Below are 27681 nucleotides of genomic sequence, written 5' to 3'. Positions count from 1 at the left end.
TCCCTGAATACCAGAGTTGATTCAGCTGATTTAGGTTGCTAGGGGGAATCTTTTCCCTTTCTATCCACCCTTACCTGGATTTCTTCTCCTAGGAGACCAAGAGGCAATTTCTCATTTGCATTTTGTCACCATAACTTCAAGCCTCATTTACTTTTTTCCCTCCAGATTTGTTATCCTTAGATGAAATTGTCAGATTCAGTTTCAACTTCTTATTTTCATCATGTTTATTTCAAAGTCTATGTAAGTCTTATAAATAAATCAGGGTTGTGATTTTTAAAGTGCTATGATATATAATAGAAAAGAGACAGTTGCAGCAGTGTAGCTAATAGGAAAGTCTAAAATAATATGTGGAAACCTGAGTATCAATATTACTCAGAAGTCAGTTGTTTCCTGTGTGCATAATTATCATTATAGTCTGGGACTGGAATTTTGTGAGCAGGCTACCGTTCAGTGAAACCAAAATTTTAGTTACTTGAAATTATCCATTGTCATCTGCTATTATAAGGCAGGGATTTTATACTTTTGAATATGTTCCTGTGTATTTATATTTTCTGTATTTATTTATAGTATATCCTAATCATCAGAGTCCAAAATTTCAATGGAGAGCTTCCCTACATAATAGCTAATTAAAGCATGTCTTATCATTCTGACCTGATTTATATTAATTACATGCATTTGTTAGATTGATTATACATTGACACATATCTATATATTGGAATCAAATATATCATGATATTTGAAGTCCATATGCAATGTGAAATGGTTATATTTGGCTAATTAACATTACCAAAATTCTTCAGAAACTATTTGTTAGATATTACCTTATAATGATAATCACATCACCTTAGAGTACAGTTGAAAAAGTGGAATTTGTTTAAATACTACAATTATATGAAGCTACATGTAGCAATAACATCTCTTTCATCTATATATAGACCCTTGCAATATACATCATTGGGTACAACAAAATACTTATTTCAATATATTTTTGTCATTGAGTTAATGTGTTGTCTTTATGATGATGTTTTTCTTCCTCCAATTCATTCAGAATGATAAAGTATTATGATTATGCATTTAATTCTGATTGAGGATAACTAATTATATATGTATAAACTTTATCATTTTGTTAAATTTAACCAGACATTTTCTCAATGGGTTTCAATGTTGACTACACTATTTAATATTTAAGTTTTAATTTATCATGGACCTCCCACATTATTGAATCACTTTTACTTAACCACTTGAAAGAAAATGTGTACATTCCCAATGTTCAAAAGTGAAGGGTATTTTGTCTTTTGAAAATTAAACAAAATAAAAGTGGAGTAAGAGGGCTAGAATTATGTGACTTTCTATACAATGCCTGATTTTATTTATTTATTATTTTCATTGTAAGAGAGGGCCTAATGATATAGTTTCCTTCCTGGGAGACACAGTCATCAGTTAATCTTGTGAGTCACTGAGTGACAGATGAAGGTCCATCTGCTTGCACAGAAAGTGAGGCTGTGAGCAGAATGTGGTTTCTAGTGTTCTTTTAGTTATTTGCTTCTAACAGAATTTTCCTTGGTGACACCCACACAAACAGCATAGTTTTACTAAAAGAAAGTCTTTTCATCCGAGATCATAATTGTAACATGTACTAACTTGCCAGGCAAGTCTTTAATGTTTTAAATCCATTGATTATTTAATCAGTTACAAATAAGGACTAGATAGCAACTTTCTCATCTCAACTTCAGACATAAGAAACAGAGAATCAGAGTTGTCTTGCCATTGCCCCAAAACTCCAGATAATATGTTGAAATTCTGAAATTATATATATTATTATACACACACACACACACACACACACACACACACACACACACGCACACAAATGCCAATCCTGTCTGTCAGGCAGTGTGTATTATAAAAAGTTATGTATCTTTTTGTCATAGAGAAAAATAACAATCGAGTACATTTCCTTGTTCCTAATATCACTACACTAATAAATGGAGATCCATTCATTTTTCCATGTCTTATACTTCTTTTGGATTCCATGACATAAGATTTTATCAGAGGACTGCATTGCTACTGAGATCCTGACAAAAATGTAGATAGCATGCAGGTAGCCATCACTCTTTATTTTCTGAAATATGATTCTTTGTTGATTCATTGTCAACATGTCATCTATGAATTCTCTCAATTAAATAGCATCTTAGTAGCCACCTAAAGTGTAATCACCTGCATCGTGGTTTCTATGTATTATTTGCATGCTGACCACTGATGGGTGACCTAAATTAAGGAAGTGAAAATGTAGAACATATAGCATATTTTTCTGATTTTCCTTATTCCCCTTGTTATACAGATTCTTTTTTGTTGTTCAAGGGAAACAGAAGGCTTTAACACTCTGGGATCAGATCACAGAATATCCCCCACCAGCCTTGTCAAGCTGTTCCCATGCTTTCAGCGCAGAATCATCCACATTAAGAACAACCCTGTTTCCTGAAAGCTGGGTTTTACTGTCAGCTCATAACTGGATTGCACCAACCAACAAGAACTGGTCAGGTGCAGTGGCGGTTGGGTACAGATTCTTTATGTCTAAACTTTATAGACAATGATAAAACTCTATCTAAGAAAATAATTATTTTTCTGAGTGAAAAAAAAAAATGTCTTGGTGTAGATTGCAACTGTCCCCTGAGTGGTTCTACTAAGAACAGAGTTCCAAATTACCTTAACATAAAAATAAACAGACTCAAGAAATTGCAAAAAAAAAAAAAAAAGAAAGAAAGAAACAAGTTTTCTTGTTTCATCTCTCAATTTGGTGATGATCATATTTTCCCAACCCCACCTTGGCTCTGCTTTGATGTTTATCAGCCCCAAAATGTTGTCATGGTATTTAGATCTATCAATTGGTAATGCCAGAAACCTATATGATTTTTTAAAAATGAATTTTTTTACATGTGAAATAAATGAGTAAAGGAGGTAGTTAAGTGTAAGCTTAGAAAAGTAGCCTAATAATTCTGGAATGGGTGATTCAAATATTAGTCATAAGTTCTAAAAGACAAATTAGTGCCTTCACAAACATGATGAATTGAATTAAGAAAAAATCTCCAGCCAAAGAGATCTTCTTGAATATGATAAAAGCAGCTCTTTTTCCTCTGTTTTCCATTACTGATAAATATCAATGCTATAATGACAAAAATCTATCATTTGTAAGCATTAGACTTTGAGGCAAATCTTATAGGAAATATAGTTTTGACTTGGTCTTCCTAATGTTATTGCTAGTACTCTACTTATAAATAGTATGAGTATCAAAGAGAATAACTTGCTTGAATACAGGATGATTAGATATTAAAATTTCCTCAGATCTTTCATCACATGTAAGAAAGATATATTATTTTATTTTCATGTTATAGAAAACATTCAATATCCTTTGAACTATTATTACTGAAATGCTTTGTGAAGTAAGGGAATAACAGATTGGGGGGGGGGCTGGAGGGATGACTAAGCACTTAAGGCTCTTGCCTGCAAAGCCAAATGACCTCGGTTTGATTCTCCAGGGCCCACGTTAGCCAGATGCACAAGGGTGCACATGAATTGGGAGCTCGTTTGCACTGCCTGGTGGACCTAGAACACCCATTCTCTCTCTCTCTCTTTCTCTCTCGCTCTTTCTCTATGTCTCCATTTCTCTGTCAAATAAATACATAAATAAATAAATAAATAATTTAAAAAACAGATGAGGATGAACTGTATGGTGTATTTGTTTTATCCCCAATGGAAAAGGAAATTATATTTGGCTAGAAGGGCCTTAGAAATCTGTAAGTATACCATTCATTCTCAGATTTAAAATATAACTTATTCATTTTCATTGTTTCCTCTATTCTAATTATGCTATTTTCTGTGGGAATGAACTGTAGAAATGATCTACAAGAGCAAATTGATGGAATGAACTAAAAGAATGGAAAATAGGGATGCACTATAGGAAAGAACTGTGGGAACACTTCTTAGGGACCTTACAGAAACCTTTTCTGGGAATTTTTCTGTGAGATGATAAATACCTTACTTGTTCTGAGGTAATCTTACATTTCATCCACCCACTTAAATCAGTGTGACTAAGCTTCCTCTGTCTTTGTATACGTTTGGCCTGGACAGAATAGGTGCCCAATGTTAATGAGCAGTGTTTAGAGATGGGAAACACAGATCTAGATCCGAACAGCAACAGTACCATAAAATTCTACTTCCTAAAAGACAGACCAAAGGACTGAACTTTCACCAAGCCCTTAGAGGGAACAACTGACCCACAAGACACTGGAGAGTGTAGGATGAAGACTGACCTTAATCTTCTACAGTCTCCCTCTCCCTCTCTCTTCTTTCTAACTGTTGTATATTAGTTATCTTTTTCTTCCTTTTCTTAGTGGGCACTGACCTGTAACACCCAGTACCAGAATGTGACTATCATCCACAATGAGCTTTTGATCAGATAGACCTACAAGGTTTCCTAAAAGACAGATTTCTGTCAGAGGACTTGATGACCCACCAAAGGTTAGTGGTAAGACCCTACTGCTGAAGACACCTTATATGATTGACACGTAAAATGGAATGGCATGGCTGGAAGTTGGAAGAGAGTCAGTCCCCAGACAGTCAGTGTGTCTAGTGCCAGAAGGTGCTACATGGGAGACTGGGGGAAAATGACCAATATATGTCCAAGCAACTCATGGTCTAACTTACTTAGCAGCAAATAATATGTTGTGATGCTCACATAAGTACAATAGTGGCACACAGCCGTCTTGGGAAACCAACTGCTCTTGATATGGCTAACTGATCCCCTCAGTGGTACAGGGCCCATAGCTGGAGCTGGGAAACAAGTCAGAATCATATCCATACATAAGCCCACTCTCCATTAACAAGCTACCATTTATCATGGGCTACAAGAGGGCCTACACCTATTAAATTCTCTATAAAAAAAGGTAAGGGTTATATCATTTGTCCTGGTGCTAACTTAATTTCTGTTTGAGAATGTGCTTCTCTTTTTCAGATAGCTGTAGATTCTAAGGAGAGGGCCACCCCATCATACCTCAAAAGGGCCCCAGGTGAAACTAAGAAAAATTGGTGAAACAAGCAAGGATGCTGTTTTCTTGGTGAACCGGGTACCAGCACAAGGGTGAAGGAGATCTACACAGAGAAAAATCAACTCCTACCAAATCAGAGGTGCAGAGACCCAGAAGCCCCCAACACCTCATCACTGAAGTGGACCAAAAATGAACCCAACATGGCTCAGGGACATTTTTCAGAAGAGGGGGTGGAAAGAATGTCAGAGCCACATGTTGGGTCATGATATGCAGAGACATGTATCTTTCCCATAACTGTGGGCTAGCTCCACAATGCATGACACATATACCTCAACAAGGAGAGGCCGAGGAGTGGGGATAGGTCATGGGTAAGCCTAATAATGGTGCCAAAATGACTGTATTTGCTGAATACAAAACTAATTAATAAAAAAATAAATAAAAAATAAAAATTAAAAAAGAGATGCTAACTGATCTTTAGCTATGCACTTTGCCCAGTTTCCTCAGTAGCTTAGTTGGACTCATGACCCAGAACAAACGTATATACATAGGCAGTGCTGACCACAGTGTTGAAGACAGCCAGGTCACTGTGGAACACAGAACTACCAGGGATCTACTGCAGACAACCTGTGGGGCTTTGTTTGATTGCATTTGTAAATGGAGTGCTTATTTCGGATCACCAGGGTCCCAAAGGTTATACCCCTGTGTCCGTTCTTTAACAAATGATTAAGAATTATTCAGAGTAAAGAGTTTCTTGTACTACTTGTTCACAAAGTACCAGTTTTTGGCTCACCAGCAAGCATACCAATGAATTCCTGTTAGCAACAGCTACAGCTGCAATAAGATCTGAGCAGCAGCAGCAGCAGGTGGGGCAGGATAAACCTTGGGTTTCTGATATTTCAAGGGTCATTTTCTGTTCCCTTATGCTGCTAGCCCACTTTTGGGTGACCCTAAGGGTTAGCATTCTACTCCGAGGCACTGTTTTCACTAGCATCTAGAGCTCTCTTGATTAAGACAGCCCATATGCTTGGCTCCTCTTCTGTTCAGGCTCTGCTCCTAGGGGCACTTTTCGCACCCTTGGATAAAATACCCCCAGAGTTACTTTTTATAATCCTGTGGATGGGCCTCTCAATTAGGCAATTTTCCAACCACTGTGATAACAGTATGAAATGAAAGCAGAATCACATTCTCTTCCAGTTCTAGACGCTGGGACTCTGACAGCCAGGTCTTTCACTTTAAACTGATGAACATGGGCATCCTTCCCCACTTCCCTGCCCTGAAGACGCGCCAATCCCATCTTTCCTATATCTGCTGGCTCTTTCTTACTTGGTTCTATGTAATAACTAAGAAAACCTGCTGTTGCCACCAGTATCAGGAGCAGCAGTGACCACACAGCAGACTCCAGACTGAGCCTGCTTATGTTCCTCCATAAAAGCAGAATAGCAGCAAAGCGTCATTGAGACCTCAGCTTGCCCCTCTTCCAGCTGTGTACCCTGACGCATGAAGTCCCATGACCTCAGAGGGTGATAGAGTACTTCGGTGGATAATCAAAGGCGGTGAGCACCACCTATGCAGCCATGAGTCACTTGTTATCCACAGCAGGAGGAGACCCTTCAATGAAGCTGCACTGGGGTGCCAACACCTCTATGCATAACCCCTAGCCCATGGATTGTCACGAAGTCTAATAAACTAATTTGTTAACCAAGGAAAATTTGGATGGAATTGGCCCTTAGTTTCATTTGGGGGTGCCCTACCGGGTGAGCAAATGGCCATGTGAGCCTCTCCCCAGAAAAGACTTTATAGCACACACAGCCCTTGTAATGATTAAAGGCGGTTCTCATCTCAAATGCAGGCGTACCCAGTAAACTCTAAACAGACTGTACTCGTAAACTTTCTGTGTCTACAGAAGGTCTCACTGGGTCACTAATGGTTAGGATTTCAGCTTACTTCTGGGATATTTCAGTCATTAACTTTACTAGTTATAAACAGGCTTAACTATACATGTAAGGTAATACTGAATGTAGAGTTCAAAGCCATTTTCTTTGCCAATTCAGTAAGTAATCCTTCCTATGTACACAAGTGAATAGTCATGCCACGGTGGGCACCATGAGAAATAGTTACATGGAAAACAATAACTATAACCAGAAACATAAAACAAAGTAAACATGTAATTAAGGGATAATTTTCCCATATAGTAATTACAATTAAGCAAGTAAAATATCCAGATAAAGCAAAACTTGACCTTGCCATTATATGCACTATGATTTAATTAGAAAGGATAGAAAAGCACATGCTATGTAAAAGAAAATCATCAGTAAAGAGGAACATAATTAGAATGTGTGGGGAACAATTAAAATGTTTGCCTGACTCATAGGAAGACATATGACACAAGAAGTGAAAATAAATTGGGAGAGGTTAAGGCAATTTTAAGCTTTATTCCAGAAACACTGGAAGGTCTTCACAGATCCTACTTTAGACAGTAGCCTGATGTAAAACATACCTGTCAGGGTATTGCATATAAATGTGGGTTAGCTCCTAGCACTCAGGGACCCACACCCCAAAAGGAAACTGCCTTGTCCCTGTCATATATCTCTCTACTGCTAGCAAATGCCTACAACTGTGGTCGTCAGAGCAGCACCGGGAGCTGAGGGCGCAGAGTCCCCAAGGCATTTGAAAACTTAAGAAATGTCATATTATCATTCAAGATTACTTATATCTACTTCTACAATAATCAATGCTATTAGGTTTTGGCCTATCGATACAATTAAAAGAAAAAAAAAACACCAAAAGTGAATATAACTATGAACCACTAAAAGTTTTAGCATCCCTTATTTGAATAAATTAAAAAGGATTTTTTTCTGATGATATTCTCCTTCATAATATTTTATCTGTGTAGATTATTCTTAATTATAGATTGTTTGGGACACATAAAATTCCAATTTATTCATTTATTTATTTTTGCTGTTAATTTTGAACACAAAAGCTCTGAAAGGACATGATGCTTAAATGTAGTAAGTGTTCCTTTGTTCTTAATGAATGTATTTTGCTTTCCAAAATTAGGTCTTCTCTACATTTTCCTAAGATGGTTTCAATACTACTGTTACTGCTTTTATACTTTTAGGTTATTCCATTATCTCTTAATTTTCTACTTTATCATACATACTATTATCTCATTTGTGTTACTTCTGGATCAACTCTAAAACAGACTTCTATGTTAACAATGAAATTAAGATGAATCAAAATGATTGATTTTTTTAATTCATTAAAAAATATCATTGACATAGTACTAAGAAAAGTATTATTTAATTTTAAAAATAGCTTAGAAATATGCTTCTATGTCATGGCTCACATTTATTATTTTACTAGTTTCTTCACTTTTTCTTTCCCTCTCTTCCCTTCCACTCTTTTTTTTTCTCCCTCTCAATCCTTCTCTCGCTCTCTCTCTCCATCTCAGATGTGCTCATTAGATTGTTAGCTTCCTTTCTGAGAAGTAATAAACTTTTTAAACTTATCAGTTTTCTAGATTCACTAATTTCCTGAGTTATAAGTTTCTGCTTGCCTCCATATACTTTTAGGGAGTGTTGTGCAGTAGGAAGTCTACGTGTGAATGGCTTCAGGATTCTCAGAGAATCTTTGTGCTGCTGTGACTGTCCTCTGAGGACTTGAAATATCATGATATTCACATTTTTGCACATTTGTTCAACTTGTATATGGGCTTACAGAAACTTTGCTGTTCCTTTTCAAGTTTTTTTGGCACACTGTTTAATATAGCATTTAAAAATTCCCATCTGTTTGAGAAGTTTGAATAAATAAGACATTAAATGTGTTCATGAGATCATTGAATAGTACATTTCATGACCTGAAATAAATATCCTATTTTTATAAAACAAATTAGTATGATGTTGATTGTATGTTTTATTTTGCATTAAGAAGTGATTTAAGTGAGTGCACTTAACAACTTATTTTTAAGATAACCCAAAATTAACTATTCAAATATCTAGCCTTTTATTATTGTTTGTTTCATAACAACTATATTATTTGTCAACCACTGTTATTGATATAAAATTAATGAAAAATATGAAAGCAGATTTTATAAATTGATTTATTCATTGTCTAAAACTAGAACTTTATAGTAAATTTCAAATATTAGTTATATTTAGAAAACTTTAAAAAGTAAAATATTGATTGAAAGATTAGTGAATGACTATCCAAATTACTACTGTAAGTAATGTAGAGGCCTCAATATGGCCCTACTCTCTGAGTGCAGGTTCAGTTAAAATAATATAACTCATCATTATTTTGAAATAAATCCCAGTTACTTCGCTTCTTCATTACCCAAATTTCAGGTCCTGTACTGTTTTACAATATTTTCATTGAACTTCTTTATTCTCCCAACAAATCTGTCCAGTGGCTTCCTGAGAAGCTCTTCTTGGTCGACTGTAGAGAAAAACAGCAGCAGCAGCAGCAGCCTTACATTAGCAGTGAAACCGCTTGACAAAACTCCCTACATTTCACTTCACAGTCCTGCTTCCATCTTAAGCAATTAGTATTTTTCTCCACTCTGGCCACAAGGCATGAAAGCAAATCAGATGAGTCTCAGGCTAGTCTTCATTCTTCACTGTGCAAGCCTACCTCTGCGGGTTAGCTGCGATGCGGCTCGCAGGGTTGTCTCTTTCTCACACACTTCACAACCCCTCGATACAATCTTTGCAGAGTCAAGGGCACTTTGTCCAAAGCACACTTAACCCGGGGAAGTTGTCCTACCTTAAGTGCATGCCCTACTCAGAGAGAACAGGTGTGGTTATGCATCAGCATACGGCATACTGACTGCCACAGGAAAAGGAGTTTGCAGAGCCACGGAGCCCTGTACAGTGGGACTATGCTACACTTGCTATTACACAGAGACAATGAGCGTCAACTCAGTCCTTACATGTGTGTGTATCTTTGTTTTCATGACTATGTCCCTATGCAGGAAAGCAGTCAGAGTTTTATACAAACTTTCCCAGGCCACACATGATATGCCTAGTTAGGATTTTCACAGCCAGCACCTCTGCAGGCTCTAGTTATGAGTTTGAGAAAACTGAAATGCAGATATGCAGATTTTGGTCACCTCTCTTAAATGGAAGATAACTTATCAGGAAAAAGTGCAGGGAAGTTTCAAAGGCACCGTAGAAAAGTCCACATAACATAAAGTCGGGACCTGAGATTGGACTAAGTTTTCTTCAAGGGAATCATAACTGTCCTATACTTTAATAGTCTTTTGTAAATTTGTATTTATTTATTTGAGATATAAGGAGAGAGAGAGAGAGAGGGAGAGAGAGAGAGGGAGAGAGAGGGAGAGGGAATGAGAGAGAGAAAGAATAGGCACACTAGGGCCTCTGGCCACTGCAAATGCACTCTAGATGCATGTGCTGTCTTGTGCATTTAGTATATGTGGGTCCTAGGGAATTGAACCTGGGTCCTTCAGCTTTGCAGTCAAGTATCTTAAGCACTAAGCCATCTCTGCATACCTTCTATAGTTTTCTTATCACCTGTATAATTAAACTTGAATATAAGAAGGAGAAAAAATGACTTTGTCTCTAGGTTTCTTGGTTGAATTGAGTAAAGCAGACTTCACCTGGGTGTTCATTTTCTTTAGACCTCTTTAAGTAACCTTCTTCTCTTGACATTTATTGCTGTGTTCACTCTTTACCCACATGCAAAAAGTTATGCTAAAGTAATTTAAATATCCCCTGGAATACTTCAGGCTTTACAAAAATAATAATCATGCTTTTCCTGGGTTTATGCTAGATGTAAAAATAATTTATTTGAAAAAAGTCAACTTTTCTATGAAGTTCTTTAAAGGTCATGTAGACAATAAAAGGTTAATGTTACCAAACATTAGATTTTTTTCTCATAATTTCTGATTACTTATAAAAACATTATTTGAATGATAAAATGAATAATTTCCATAAGGGATTTATAGCACTACTTTTATGAAAATGTTAGGAAACCCATTTTCAGTGTTCACTTTTCTCTCTAGTTTGCAGAAGTCACTTTGCCATGGGATATACATTAAAGTGTTCCTTACCCTGGCCCTAATGACTTTGAGCTTGTCTGAAACGTCACTCTTAGTTAGAGCATATGAAATTTCTTTGGCAGAGAATCACCACACTCTTGTTTCTAGAAATATAGGTCAAATACTTAATCATCGAACTACTAGAGGTATTTAACAGGCTCATATTTTTCATGGTAATAGAAAATCCTAGGGTTATTTTGTAATAGGAGAGGTTATATTGTTTCTAGCTCAAGTCATTTTGAAATGTTATCATATTCAGCACATTTGAAATCATGTTTTGTAGGGGATTTTTCCCTGTGAACATTAACATTGCTTATATCTATTTTTTTTTTTTTGGATTTAACACAAAATTCATAGTGAGAATTTGAGTTTGTGCCACTAAGCTTGGATTTAGCTTAGGCAAAATTCCAGATTTCTTTTTCTTTATTATGACAAGCTTTTATTTATTGCAAAATCAATTTGTACTGCATAAGCTCTCATTAATTTATTTTGATATTTCCATCTAATTCAGTCCTATTCACAAGCCTTTTGGTAAAACATTGCTGACACAATGAAATGCATTATTTTTAATTGAGGAATAAATACTTCTTTTTCTTGTTACAAACTTGATGAATGCTTTAATTATGATAGAAAAGCTTGCCAGAATATCTCCATGGTGAGTTTGTTGTTGCCACAGTGCAATATCTAGTTTCCAAATGATTATACTGCCTTTCCTGGGAAAATGACAATTTCTTGACTACTCGGTTGTGTCACAAATATTCACTGTGATATACAAATACACACACACACACACACACACACATACATATATACATGTATATATACACATGTATATATATACACATGCATATGTATACATATATATACACACACACACAGAGTATATGTGTATATATATATATATATATATACACATATACTCTGTGTGTGTGTGTGTTTGATTATATTCCCTCTCACTTTCCCACTTTCCTTCTTGTCCCTTCCCTAAGACCTGTGATGTCCTTATAACTGCCACCTTAACACCCAAGGATAAAAAACTCTTTCTTCAGTTCTTTGGATAACTACCTCTCAGTTTATTTCCACTCATTGTTCAAAGTCATTCTTTTAGTTAAATCTTTGAAAACTTTAGTGTCCTGTATGTTCATGAAGACTCTGTCTACCTTCTTGCCTTAGGTCAATAGTGTTTACGGTAACGTGTCTGCTTGTGTCTCACATGAGAAGAAAATTTCTACTGTACAGAACAATATTGATTTTATCTAAACACTGCTATTTTCAAAGCTAGGAAACAGAGATGAGTATAGTAGTCAATGAATATTTGCTCTAAGGATGAATGATAAATATAACAGATATGTTTTCATGTCAGGAGATAGTATATCAAGACAATAATTTACCCATGGGTATAATTCATTAGATATGGAATAATGACACTACTAAACATGAACACACAGAGACACATTGTATACTTGTTATGTTGCAGAAACTCCTAAGCTTTGCCATAATTAGCAGAAGAAACACAGTGTGCTGAAACAGTTTTCTATAAGACAGTGAGCTTGGCATGAGAGAGTGAGTTATCTTCAAGAGAACTTTGAGGTTGCAGAAATTTACTGGAGCCACCAGTAATTTGAAAACCTTAGAGAAGCAGAAACTACAGGACACTAAACAGCTGATGTGGCATGAATATCTGGTGTGCCTGGGCATTGTGGAAGCCTACTGAAAGTGGCCTGTCTTTAACCATGAGAGGCTATCCTGTTCAGCAAGGCTGGAGGATATGGAATGGAACACTATAGTTTTGAATGTAGAGATTTTTGGGTATGTCTGTAACTAAAGCACAATTGCCATAATGAAATGTTCTCATGGTAGATGAGTAGAAGGGAAAGTTACAAGATAAGTTTACTAGAAGTGATTGTAGAAAAGAAAAGCATTATGTCATTGAAGATGTAATAAATTCAGAAAAAAATTATACATAGAATGCATCAATACTGAGTCTGAAATAGGTATTAAAAAGGCCAATGCAAGCAAATATGAAAGAAAAAAGCAAGATCTTTGTACACATGAGTATGAAAAATTGTCCTTTGAAAAGGAAATAAAAAGTAATGTAACATTAATAGAATCTTTTAAATTGATGGACATTAGTAACTTAACTATTTTAAGTGAAAATGTATAAATAAATATTAAAATTAATTGTTATTTAAGTAGGTAAGAAACTATATTTGACAATCAAAGTTTCAACTGGAAAGTGACATACTACAATTATCATAATTTACATAATGGGATAATATGTTAAACACTAATTGATTGTTTGATACAATGAATCATATCTACTTGATGTAACAAAACACAGATGCACTACAACTAGAATATTTTGCTCATTATAGCGTTGATGAAAGACTTCAACATTGAAATGACATTTTAAGGTAAATGGTCAGTTTTAAAACAAAAATAATGAAATGTCAAATATTTAAATCTTTTCCAAATGTCACATACTTTCTCATTTAAATAAAAATATTTAATAAACTAAGAAATCTATATCACACATGTATTTATAGTGACTTGACTAGCTACTTGACCAATCATGTAGCCAACAGTTATTTGAACCAATCAAGTAATCAATAGTTACTTGAAACAATAATGAGTGTGCTACTACAATCTGAAAAAAAAGATATGTCCTTTTATACATTCTAAATATACTGGAAACATAACTATTCATGTTAAATGATTTCAAGGATCTAGGTTTTATATATGAGTATTTTTTGATCAATTACTGCATAAATGACTAATTTCCTTATCTTTTAGAATACAATATGAACTTGTTGACATGCATAATATAAATTTAATGTCATAACATGATTCTTTGATCCATGTCTCTATACCTATACTTTAATTTTTTTAATTGTATGTTTATCTTTGAATAGATTCTACTTCTGTATGTGGAAATGATAAAGCAGAAATATTCCATTATTTGGAGTCAGTCAGATATTAGGTATACTCATTTTAGAAAAGTATGTGATAGAGTCTCCAGTAGTGGTAAGGGGCCGAAGTCTTCCAAAGTGAAAGGACAATGTCTTCTCCCCTGAGAACTCACTGGATGGACAGACTTTCTCCTTTAAATGGGATTACTTTCCCTGAAATGGTTCTGGTCTCCCACACTTTCCACTTGATCACTCGCTCACCCTGAACAACTTGAATATTACAGGCTCCTCATCACTAACATGCGATGGCTTTCCTCAAGCCTGAGACTAGGACATAAAACAATATATTTCCTTATTTTGTGCCTAGTTAAATATCCTCAATCTTTTTCTCCCTTCTTCTCAAATGTATTTTATTTTGCAGAAGCTTATTGGATCTTTTTCTCTGAGGTCTGCCCTCAGAATCAATTGAGTCTTAGGTGAGTACACTACTCCAATATAACGCTATAAACTTGGCATCTTGTTAGGTCTTCCCCTTGTTGCACTGCTCTGCATGATCTCTGCTGTATCCATTCATACTCCTTCCTGATAGTAATTAAATTATTATCTCTAAAGCACTTTTCCATCCATCCACTCACACATACTGGAACACACATTTTCCTCAAGCTACTCTAAGATCTCGAGGTTATTTCAATCAAATCACGGTCAGAACATAAACCAAGGTCAATTTCTCATTCATCCTGTTACTTTCAGGGTAATGCCACCTTTATCACATTCAAAACTCTTGACTCAACTGCTTCCTCAGTATATACCAGATCCTCTCAGTCTGACATTAGTTTTCAACAAAATCAAATCATATTATTAGTGAGATACAATTTCCTTCTTTCAGTACCTTAAACGTGTGTTAATTTGGGCTGTAGTGATGGCTCAATGAGTAAAACAACTTCTGTGTAGGTAAGGTGCACACGTTTGTATATCGCTGGAAATAGGAGTGAGGGTTTGTACACCTGGCCCTCCACCAGTGAGGAGACCGAGGAAGAGGCCACCATGTTGGCGCTCACAGGAGTAAATGGCAAGAGATGCTGACTCGAAGTAGGAGGAGGGGTGGGTCAGCACTTGGGGTTGCCTTCCTACCTTACACACACATGCCACAGCATGCCTGCAAGTGTGCTCATGGACACATGCACAAAAATCACACACATGACACACACACAAAGATTTAAAGGATCAGTTTTCTTCTCCACTGTCTCCTCTGTACCAGTGCTTTCAGGTGTTTAGATCTTCTCTGTCTTCACAAGCAGATACAAGTGTCCTTCATTGCATATTTGACTGAAGCTTGTGTCCATCGCTCTTCCTTGATAGAAATGAGGGCAAAGATTCCTCCTCACATTTTATTTCCTGTCCCCTATCCATCCCTTGGCATTATGACGGAATCTTCACTCTTCTCCTTGCATGGCTCTTAGAAGATTATCCTCAGAAAAAAACATGTGCACCAATCACATTTCTTTCTGATGTAGAAAAATGACCAAGAGTCTCTCACATCAGCAGCAAAGCTCAGTGCTTCTGTTCCAACATGCACTATGGTAGCTTGAATCAATTCCTACAGGGTTCTGTATGTAGGCTGATCAATCAATAATAGCTATCAGCTTTTCCTGGTAGATGTATATATAATTTCTACTTCCACTAAACTCCAAATTAGAATTCTTATGGGGCTATGTGATGGAACAATCCATGGACCATATTCAGTATCTTTATATTTTCCTTTTTTTTTTCCTATCATTCCAACTGTCTATTTTTTGGAGTAGCTTCTTTTTTTCTCCTTAGTTATGTATATTTTTGTGTGGTTGTATTCCTGGGCAAAGAGCCAAGATTGGCATAATTTTTGTTTGTTCCACACATAGTGTCCCAAATTTTCTTTAGAGAGGAACATTGTAAATTAATAATGTGATTACAGTGTTATTTCCACTGTTTATTTTCTGTAGAATTCAGAACATTAAGTAATATTATTTACAGCATTTAGCTATGAATGAAGACAGTCTGGTTATTTCCTAAACACTGTGGTTATAGGAATCTCTTTATTTTCTTGGAGATCAGTACTATCCATATGTGTCTTAAGAATAGGAAATATGCTCAATGCACCATGTATACTTCTATGGAAATTACCTCATTTAACTCAGTAGCATGTATGAGATATATACATACATATATGTAAGACTTGATGAGTATCTCTGAATTCCTTCCATAATAAAATCACAAGTGATCCTGGTATATGATGTCCCATGTATTTAAGAGTCTGTTGTGTTTCCATGTGTGTTTCTCCTAATCATTGCAAGGCATTTCAATCAAACTAGAGTCAGATGGTCGGGATGCTGTACTTCATATTTTACATACTCCCAGGACATACAGAAAGGAAATTGTTCAATATGGTCCTACAGAAACACTGGTATCCAGTTAAGATAAGCTCTCAAAATCAAATTGCCTTATCACTTTGAGATTAACTGGAATTTTGTAGGTACATATCAAGGAATGAATGGCTGAGCTTTTCAGTCTGTGTACTTCAGCAAATGCATCTTTTGATTATCAAAAAATATCTAAACACCTATTTCCTATTACTTGTTGTAAGCAATTTATTAGCCATGTGTTGCATGTATTTTGTTTTACGTTCAAATGTGTAATGCTGTGTATCATGCTTTTTTGTTGTTGTTGTTTTCATAGCAAGGGTCTCGTTCTAGCTCAGGCTGACCTGGAATTCATTATGTAGTTTCAGGGTGGCCAAGAACTCACAGTGCTCCCCCTACTTCTGCCTCCTGAGTGCTGGGATTAAAGGTGTGTGCCACCTTGCCCGCCGGGTATGGGCTCTTGCCTTTTTACGCCTGGTCCCAAGCTGTTGTTATTGCTTTAGATGATGGTAAAACTTCAGTCCTTGGAGGTTCCCTGGGGGAACTGATCACTGGGGATGGGCCTTAAGGTTTGATAGCCTGGCACTTGCTCTCTCTTGTCCTCCTCTGCCCCTTCCTTCCTATATTGCTGTTATTAATTTGTGGAGAAATAACAATTAATTTGGGCCTTTGTAGCCATCCTAATTTATCTATTGTAATAAAATGTCTTTGATGACTTCAAGTTTGGGAGAATCTGTTGTTTTAGGGTCAGTTAAACACTGTTAAGCTACAATAATGTTCCCAGCATCTAGATCATCTCATTTTGCTCAATGAACAAATAGAGAAATGATTAGACAGGATAAGTAGCTCAAAGCTTTAGTGGGTATGTTTTGTAGTGATACAAGTACAATGGAAAATTGTTCACTTAGATGAAAAGCAAAGGAATCAAAGCTATAGGTGTTGAAATGTCATTTCTGTGATTGGCAGTGTTCTGTCCAAGATGTCAAAAAGATAAGCCAACATACTATATGGTTTCTATGCAGATGGTTTTTTTGGACAATAATAGGCAGGGGAGTGAGTTCTATTTTCACTATTATCTCTGGACCACATGTTTTTGATACCCAGCATAACTTTTGTCTATAAATTTGAGACTAAAATGATATAATATCTAATAAACTTTATAGTTGGGGAGACTTTAAAAAAATACTAAAATCAATCTGTAGGGGGTTTAGTTCCCCCTAGTGGTAATTAAACGATCAAGACTGAAAAATATATAAAGGTTTCAAACAAGCAATGTCACGTCAGTTCAGAGCGTTCTTCAGAATCTAACCTCTTATACATGGGGCAATAAGTCTCACCATCTTATCTCACTGGCAAAGACTGAAAAGCTGTGTAGCCGGGGACAAATTTGTTGATTCCCACACTATTGATGGCTGATATTAAAAAAAAATTACTTTGATTTACTTGCTTATCTAAGATGAAGATGATAATTCTTTTCAACTTCATAGTTAGAATGAAGCTGTCCCAATGCAGCAAAAACTAAAATTGTAGTAATAGTCAATCCATATCAACAAACACTACAGAGAACATATATTAAATATATCATACCCTAAAAAGTAAAAAGATTAATCTACCATTTGGTTAAAATAACCAAATAGGTCCCAACAGTTTATTTTAACAACTATACTTCACTGTCCAGATCATCATATCACAAAACAAAGCAATTATGAATTGTCTTATCAAAATATTTTTTCTTACCCTATGCTACTCTGACTCTCCATTGGATAATCTGTTTTACTTTTACAGAAAGCACAGAAAACATGGGGCTGTCAAGATGGCTTAGCAGCTAACGTGCTTGCCTGTGAAGCCTAGACACTTATGTTTAGCTCTCCGGGTCCCACATAAGCCAGATGCATAGTAACACAAGTGGACAAGGTCACACGTGCGCACAAGGGACACATGTGTCTGGAGTTCACTTGCAGTGGCTGGAGGCCCTGACATGTCGATTCTCTTTCTCACTCTTTCTATCTCTCTTCCTCTTTCACTCACGCATTAAAAAAAAAGGAAGTCTTTTGGGCTTGCCTCAAAAAGAAGAAAAAAGATTGAAGTGGAAAGAGGGAAAACCCTAATCTACCAGCATGATGAGAGCAGGTAGCTGAATGACTATCATGAGATGAGGCACCTCTTGCCCAGCAGCCAGGCTCCAGGTGAAGCCACACAGGAATTGGGAAGATGAGCCAGGGTGCTGCTCTCATCCGGACAACCTGAGCCTGGGTGATGGTGCTGGATGCTTAAGGACAGTCAAAATGTACAAAAGCGGAAATTCAGAAGTTGCTGAAAACTCAACATGAAAATAGATTAAAACACACCTACCCAGTAGGGAACACTGGAAGAAGGGGTAAAAAGACTGTAAGACCCAGGGTGGGAAAGAGTATCCAAGACACTGTCCCCCCCACACCCCTTCAATGACTGGCTGCTCTCCTCACTACTCATAGCCCCTTCCTCCCCCTCTACCCCCGTGTGAATGCCAGCAATCCCACTGAGGAGCGGAATAGGGGCAGAGACAAGGAGAAAGGTACCAACATATGATTTGTCCACACAAAGCTTCTACTTAAAAAAAAAAAAAAATTATCTTCATGCTTTATGTTTATAAATATAATATAAGGTTCCGTGCGTTACCTGTGCTTGCAGTCAGGCTGGGAAAAGAAGGCAATTTGAGAATTGGATTTGGTAATCTTTCTTACTGTCAGAAGTGATCTATACATTTCATTACTTTATTGCTGAAGTCCTCAGGCAAAGGCTCCTGAATAGAATGTAAGCTAAGACTACTTGATAAGTGTACAACTATGATTCACATAGCATTAATATGTAGGAAAATAAAGAAATAAACAAAAGTAGGCTCTTATTCCCATGAAACAAGTTTGGACTTTGTTAAAGTGCCTTCAAAAATATTTTTAGTTAGAAAGAACACTCATTATTATTTTTTGGAAGTTGTTTACATTCTAAGTGTTTTGACATTTTCCCATTTTCAGCCATTAATGTTAGGCTCCCATTTTTACTTAATTCCGCTGTGCACACCTCAGTTTATCAAGTGGGACATATTTGGTTTCTGACACATTATGATGTGTCATATTGATGAAAGGACATGTCACATTGATATGTCTTACAAGGATGTGAAAGCAAATGTTTTTGGACAGAAAAGTTAAAAATAACCCTTCAGTTAGAAATGTTTTCTATCATTCTGTATCAGTAAAAAGTGGTATTCATCTGTGTGTGATGCTTCATGCCTTTAATCCTTTCACTCAGGAGGCTGAGATAGGAGGATCACTGTAAGTTCTAGGCCACCCTGAGACTACGTATCAAATTCCAGGTTATCTTGGGCTAGAGGGACACACTACAGCAACAACAACAACAATAAAAAAAAAAATAATGAAAAGTGGTATTCAGCTATATACACTACTAAGAAGTTAAAATATTCCATCCAATGAAAATAAAAATAGTCACTGGGGAATATGAGACTATTCCATTGATAATACTGAATATGTATTAATTTTTTAGTTTAAGATGATCAAATGTTACAGGGTTATAATTGTTATGCAGACAGTCAGTCATTATAAAAAGTACACATTGTAGTTTCCAAACACAAATAAAGTGAGGACAAGATTTAAAAAAAAAAAACAAAAAACTGACTACAGGCTGGAGAGATTGCTTAGCAGTTAAAGAAATTGCATGCAAAGTGTAACAACACAGGTTCAATTCCCCATAACCAACATAAAGCCAGTTGCACAAGATGGTGCAGGGGTTGAGAGTTTGTTTGCAGAGGCTAAAGGCCCTGACATGCTCATCCTTTTTCTCTCTCTCTCTTTCTATCTCTTTCCCTCTCTCCATCTTCCTCTCCCTCTCTTAATAAAAAATAAATAAATAAATAAATAAGCCAGGCATGATGGTGTACACCTTTAATCCCAGCACTTGGAAGTCACGGGTAGGAGGATTGCTGCGAGGCTGAGGCTACCCTGAGACTCCATAGTGAATTTCAGGTCATCCCGGACTAGAGCAAGACTCTACCTCGAAAAAAAAAAAAAAATCAATCAATCATTAAACAAAATATTTAAGAAAACAAAAATCCAACTAAACATTTTAAAATTAATCAGTGCCTCTGATGTCTTTAAAATATACATAATTCATCTGAACTTGAATAATGTAAGTACTGCCTTATATTTCCATTTATTAATTTTCCAAACGCTATTTATATATATGCATACCACAACGTGGTGTATATACTCATGCCATACTAATAGTTCTTTATTATCATAAATACTACATAAATTTGTTATATGTTATCAATACTTTGAATTTATATATTTTATACTGTAATAGACTTATGATCACTATCATGTTGTGGCTCTACTCTTATGCTTCTATCATTTGATAGAGATTTTATAAGACTATATTAGCAAAAATCTATTTTTTACAAATGTTTATTTACTATTTTTGAGAGAGAGAAAAAGAGAGGAGAGGACACAGAAGCAGCTAGAATGAGACACTGGGCATGCCAGGGCCTCTAGCCTCTGCAAATGAACACCAGGAACATGTGCCATCTTGTGCATCTGGCTTATGTGTGTCCTGGAAAATCAAGCCTGGATCCTTTTGGCTTTGTTGGCAGGTACCTTCACCACTAAGCCATCTCTCCTTCTATTTATTTATATTTTTAAATGTTTCATTTATTTATTTGAGAGAGAGAGAGAGAGAAAGAGGATAGGAGGCAAAAATATATTTTAAAATATGTTTTTATTGCTCTTGCTCTTTAATAATATTTTATCTAAATAAATGGTATAGCATAGAGCCCAACAATACATTTAGTAATTGAATAACTACCATGTTTTCCACTTTTCTTGGTGAGAAATGGCTATATATTACATGAAATGCATTTATTTATTTAGGCTATTTATTTATATTTATTTTCCTTTGAACAGAATGCACTCTGAACCTCCAGTGGTTTTGGTGTCCATGAGCGCCCACCCTCACTGTGGCTCTGACTGGCCTTGACCCTCAGCTCATCAGGTGGCCCTGACTCGCTGTGCTGGATAAAGGGGGACAGGCCTGGGCTACTCTTCCCAGATATTTGTTCTTTGAAAAGTTGATTTTAGTCACTTTATAGACTAAATTTAAGCATACTTTTTTTTTTCTCTTCATTGCTTTCAGGGTTGCTATGTTTCTCCTACATTTGTAATGTATCTTGTTGTTTTCTAAGAAAAATGGATAAAGCAACCATAACTAAAGGAACCCAGCGTACCTGCTGGAGTGGAGGTGGGTGCCTAAGCAAACTTAGAGGGATCCCAGGGCTGGTGAGTCAGCCATTCCGGCTTCTCATCCGTGACTCAGCAAGACTCTGTTTCAAGCAAGGTAGCAGGAGCGAAGCAATACATCATGGTGTCTGTAACGCCAAAGCCAACATGAAACTTACAAACCACAGACTTCGAGTGTGCATGCATGCTGTGACTTACTGATGCCCAAGGGTTGTGTTAGTAGATATGTCTTTAGTTCTGTGCAATGGTTTTTCTTGTCCTTGTAGGTAAAGTCCACATCCAAGCTAGAACTACATCAAAGCTTTATTTTACTCTATATAAAGAAATCATACTACATTTTTGTGACACTATTGAAAGAGGTGGCATTATGTTGTACTATATTCTAGTGTGAAATATATGATGCCACATTAAAGAGGTCCTAAAACATATTTTATATACCCATGAATATGCCTGGATTTTAATACAAGACCAAGTGTTACCAAATAAAATTTATTTTTTTTTTCTGGGGATGAACAGAAAATAGTGCAGAAGGGGAGATGAAAAGCATAGATTTCAAAAAGGGTACCTATGGCACAAGGTAAATTCTCATATTAACAGCCAATGAGCTTGTGTGGATGCACACTTATCTAGATTGAGTACTACAGGAATTCCTTCTGAGAGAAAACTGGCATCCTATCCACCACCTTAGCTCACTAAGAACAACACTACTAAATGAACACACACTGCACAGTAAGAAACACCCACCAGCCAGTAATATGGGCACATGCCTGATATCTCTGCTGTGTAGAGGCTGGGACAGGAAGGCGGTGAGTTTTGGGAGCATCTTGTACCACGTAGGGTGGTCTGGCTCAGCCTGAGCTGCATCCCCAGCCTCTGCTCCCACTGTGCTCCTGGCCGCATGCAGCACACTGAACATCTGTGCAAGCCCACTGCATCACAGAAATTATTGATTTTGTTTGTCACTTCTTGGCAGTTATATTATAAGTACCTTTGAAACTTACATGTAATATGAAGCATGTATAGATGGAAGAAATATGTCTGGAGCTAATATCATCACTGGCTTACACCATCATAAACAAAGGAGCAGACAGTGGTGTTACAAGGCCACTACAATAAGGAGCTGTGATGACTTTGTAAGGCAGAGAGTGACCTTCCAGATCCAGGGAAGCAGAGCAGCACTGTTTGGTAAGGCATGTGCCTATATTGCTTTTAAATAATGCTATGCCCATAAAGAGGTGCACTCAGACAAGTGTTTACTAGACAGGCTGGCCTATGATTACTCAGGAAGATGATCAGTTTAGACATAAAACAAGACATAGCACTTGCATAAGACCACGGTATTATTTTATAAAACCAACCTATAAATTCCCCGCCTATGGCTTGCTGCTCAGCTGAAGGATGGAGCGCTTTTCTTGCTCGCATAAAAGCCTGGGTTCAGTCATCAGCTTTGCAATATATATATTGATAAATGAGTAGATAAATAAATTTGAAAATCCCCACTTAACTTGATAGGTGGCTTTATTTTGGGAGGATGTCAGTTAGAAACTCTAACTAGAAAACCATTTACAAATATGGATCTTTTATGAATGTTCCAGTTTTGAAGATTATCTTTTTGTTTTTAGTTATTGGAAATGATTTTCAATCATATTTATTTGGGGAAATGTATGAACAATATTAGAACTTCTGGGCAGAGAAAATGCTGCAAATTATGTATATATACATATTATATATACATATATATATTATATATATCTTATATGTTAAATATATATGAATTTTAAATGAGGATTCTAAAATTCTTGTAAAGATAACATGGAGATAGTCATGACAATAATTAAAAAGAGAACAATGCCAATAATTATGAGGCTTGTTTTATCAGGGTACATATCTTGAGTAATCAAACTGGGAACAAAAAATCACATTCCTGTTGACTAGGATCAAACGTTGACTCCAGAGGAAAACATGGCTTTAGCATTTCATCTCTACAGCACAGAACTGTACCTGTTTAATTTTGATATTTAATATGTTAAGTGAAATTGGGTGTTAAAATTATGTTGCAAATACTTTATAGTGGGTACCTAATAATTTATATGTATAAATAACTATCACTTGAAGAATTTTTCTTTAATCAAGGAAATATATGTTTAGTAATAAACTACTCTGTAAATTGGCAGCTCAGGTTTTTTTCTTTGAGATTATCCCGGCCTCTGATGTCCTTCTTTCTGGCCTTTTCTCATCTTCATAATATGAAATACTGCAAACTGATTGGTTAAGAATCAACATGCCTTCTTCCAATACCCATTACCCATTACATGTCTGCCTGTAGAAACTCCTGTCTATTTGGGAGAAGACTAAATCTACTAAACTACCCCCTGTGAGATGTTCACTTATTAGTTTCTTTAAATTAGTATTTATTGATTTTTTTTTCCTAGAGAGGTCATGCCAAATATGAATGATGGGAGGAGATTCAGAATCCTGGAATAAAAGTAAAATTGTGATCAGAACATTCTGCTCAATATGATTAATTAACCAGAGTTGTGAAGAAAGCCATCTTGGTATGAGGGAGTTCTTGGTCTCTGACCAGTAAATGGAAAAAAAAAAATATGCATATTTCTAGAAAAGACCAGGCATGTAGACATTCTAAATTTTCAGTAATTAGTAACAGGAAAAGAATAATAAAACTTTTAACTGAAATGAAAGCAAGTATAATATTTAAAACAAAAAAAAATTATGGGAAAATTCACAAAGAACTAATTAAAATGTTGCAGTTTTAATTATGCACTCATATTTTCCCAAGAAGTCATTAATTTTATTGCATTGCAAATTTTCAATGAAGTATAACATTTATTTAGAAATTCTCATCCATTAGTATTTGTTGATTTAAGTCAAGGACACTTGTAGTGAATGATTATTGAATTAAAATGAAGTTTCTTAAGGGGTTATTGTTGAGAAATCTTGGAATTTTTGGCACTTTCTGGCAATCGTGAGCAGATAGATTTAGTGCAGGTGAGACGGGGTTTATCTCTTCAGTGAGACGTGCTTCAGGGAACTGACAGCGCTGAGGGAGAGGGGTAAATGCTCAGCTCTCAGCCACATGAATAATGCTTTTCATCAGCGGATGTGCAAGAAGCTTGAAAGAACATAATCATATTCGTCCTCATAAACTTCCAGCCTGAATCTGTCCCTGAGAAGATAAGACATGTTTATAAATCCACATGGACATGTGGCAGAAGAAAAACATCCGTCCCTGGGACACTGGTAGCTTCTCCTCATCCGGCCCTCCTGCATCAGACAAGCGGAGACATGAGAAACAGGAAAGTGCAGGGCGCCTCTCTAAGAATTAGACGTGCTGCCTGTCTCCTTCCAGAATTTCAGAACTTCCTCATTGCTGCAGAGTTCCATGATGCTAGAACGAATACCCAACCAGACAGTGTTGATGGGACGAAGGGGTTTATTTCAAGCTTGCAAATCTAGAACATTCTATTAATGGCAGAAGAAGCTACTTCCATTGGTCCAATAAGAGAGAAGCAACCAAACAGCCACAAAAAACCCAATGCAAAACAAACAAACAAATAAAAACTTGACAAGCCCAATCTTGCAGCAAGTAGGACTCTCTGATCCTAAATCTCTCTGAATATCTTGGAGTTGGGGCTCAGATCCCCTGCCCAAACACACCTTTGGGCTGGATCCCAGGATCTAGACCTAGTGACATCTCCAGCCAGGCTTAGAAGCTTTTAAAAAAATACACCCGAGTCTATGGGGGACATACATTCTAACTCCCACAATCATAAAACAGAAATTTCATGTCTCAGTAACTGACACCAAAATGAGGTCCAAAGAAAACATGGTTAATTACTACTTTTTGTTTACAATGATATATAAAATTGATTTTTTATATCCTATAAAATTGCAATTTAATTTTTATATATAGGACTTATGAAAAGTAATAACTATAACCTGACAATTTTGAGGATAAATGTGTTTATAAACACCAATCTTATTACATGCACACAAAATATTTTAGTGGCCACAGTATTAGTCTATTACATGTGACATCCATAAATATTTTGGTATGCCTGGTTAATTTTACTTACTAAAATATATTTATTTTAGTTTATAAATGCAGTATAGTTGTAACTATATTATTTATTTATTGAATACATAGCACATTAAGTAAAATAATTTAAATATTTCTTTTTACTTATACCAACTATACAAATTAGATATATTATATTTATGATAGATTAAAAAATAAATATTAAATACCATATTTATTAAATATGATCAATTCAATTTTTAAAAAAACTATTAAAATTAGTTGAAGTAAATTGTAAATATATAAATCTATATAATCTATGCACCCAGGGTTATTTTATTTAAATACATATACATTTTTTTATTTTCTCCATCAAATTATGATACTTAAGCTTTCAAATATTTTTAAAATACTTTTAAACAAATTTATTCCTGCATTGATGCATTTGAATCCCCCACTTTACTATCTATTCCCCTTTTCCCTCCCTATAATCCTTCTTCATTCCATTATATTCCCATCCTACCTTCATGCCCTATTCATTTTATTTATTTTGAACCACTAACTTAAATTAGGATCACTTGCATAATCAAGTATGGGAAGTGATTCATTTGACAATGTGCAAACTTCCTGTGGTTACCCCTCTAAAGTACATGAGTTCCACTCTCCTAATAATCACATTTCTAATATTTACTCTGAGAGGTGAAGGACCTCAGAGAATAATTTTTAAATTATTAGACAAACTTAAAATAGAATGTGGACATTTTTTTTTTTCTGAAATGTATGTTCATTCTTTAGCTAGGAAACTGCTAAGACTAAAGTAGACATACTGGTAAGAGTGTAAATTGAGAGGACACTTGAAAACTTTTCCAGGAAAATAAAAATAATTTTCTTTTCACTCTCCTGATATTGAGGTACTAAAATTGTTGTATTTAATGATAAAAGAGTGTCAAAGACTAAATAGGACTTAATATTAATTCTCATGCTCCCTGGCTGTCAACATGTAATTGGAGGCAATCTACACAACCCTGTTTCCAAGTTAATCTTATTGTCTTCTACTTGGGATGCCGCAGTAGTGGTAAAATCTGACTGAAGCTAGTTAATCTTAGTAGACCAAAAGTATAAAAGTCTTTCTGTCCTATTATATGAAACTCTATACATTGAAACCAAGAAATGCAAACTTGAGGCTAGCATCTAGCATCTAACATATAACTAGACCAAATTTATAAACATAAAGAGGGGGTTGTCCTTCAAGGTCAACAGTAATCCTACTGAAGATTTTCCATGAGGCAGAGCTCCAGCATGAACAGTGGTATGAATAGATCTGTTTGCAATTACATCAGCCTTAAGAATAGGACTGGGTTATAAAATGTAAGCATGATTCATTAACAAACTATAAATTATTACTGCAAACTTTAAACATATTTAAAATCCCATCCTGTTAGGAAAACTACAGTGCTTTTCCTACAATGGTGCACCCTCTCAATGACATTAAAATCATGCTTACATGTAATAATGTGATTTATTGCTATGATAAACTGTATATGCCAAAAGCTTTCCAAAATATTACCTTTTTTTTAAGTTTATTTATTTTGAGATCAACAGAGAAAAAGGAAAAAGGCAGAGAAGCAGAGAGAGAGAGAGAGAGAAAGAGAGAGAGAGAGAGTGTACCAGGGCCTCCAGCCACTGCAAAAGAACTCCAGATGTGTGTGCCCCTTGTGCATCTGGCTAACATGGGTCCTGGAGAATCAAGCCTTGAACCAGGATCCTTAGGCTTCACAGGCAATCACTTAACTGCTGAGCCATCTCTCCAGCCTTTTTTTTTTTCTTTAATCATTTCATGTTTCCCTGCATCTTAGGAAGGAATTTTTAAAATATTATTTGAGGGCTGGAGAGATGGCTTAACAGTTAAGGAGTTTGCCTGCAAAGCCAAAGGACCCCGGTTCGATTCTCCAGGA

The 27681-nt window shown here is 35.9% G+C and overlaps 1 protein-coding gene and 1 non-coding gene across 5 annotated transcripts in view; both read right to left on the bottom strand.

Moving 5' to 3' along the window:
• Positions 1-27681, bottom strand: part of Cdh18 (cadherin 18) — an 833519-nt gene that overhangs the window by 551562 nt on the left and 254276 nt on the right. The window lies entirely within an intron of this gene.
• On the bottom strand, positions 2424-2554 carry LOC123454365. The gene has a single exon (XR_006633332.1). It is a non-coding gene; the product is annotated as a small nucleolar RNA SNORA65 (small nucleolar RNA).

This window comes from Jaculus jaculus, chromosome 13, assembly GCF_020740685.1.
Source record: "Jaculus jaculus isolate mJacJac1 chromosome 13, mJacJac1.mat.Y.cur, whole genome shotgun sequence".
Taxonomy (NCBI): domain Eukaryota; kingdom Metazoa; phylum Chordata; class Mammalia; order Rodentia; family Dipodidae; genus Jaculus; species Jaculus jaculus.
This window is presented reverse-complemented; position numbering and strand designations above follow the sequence as displayed.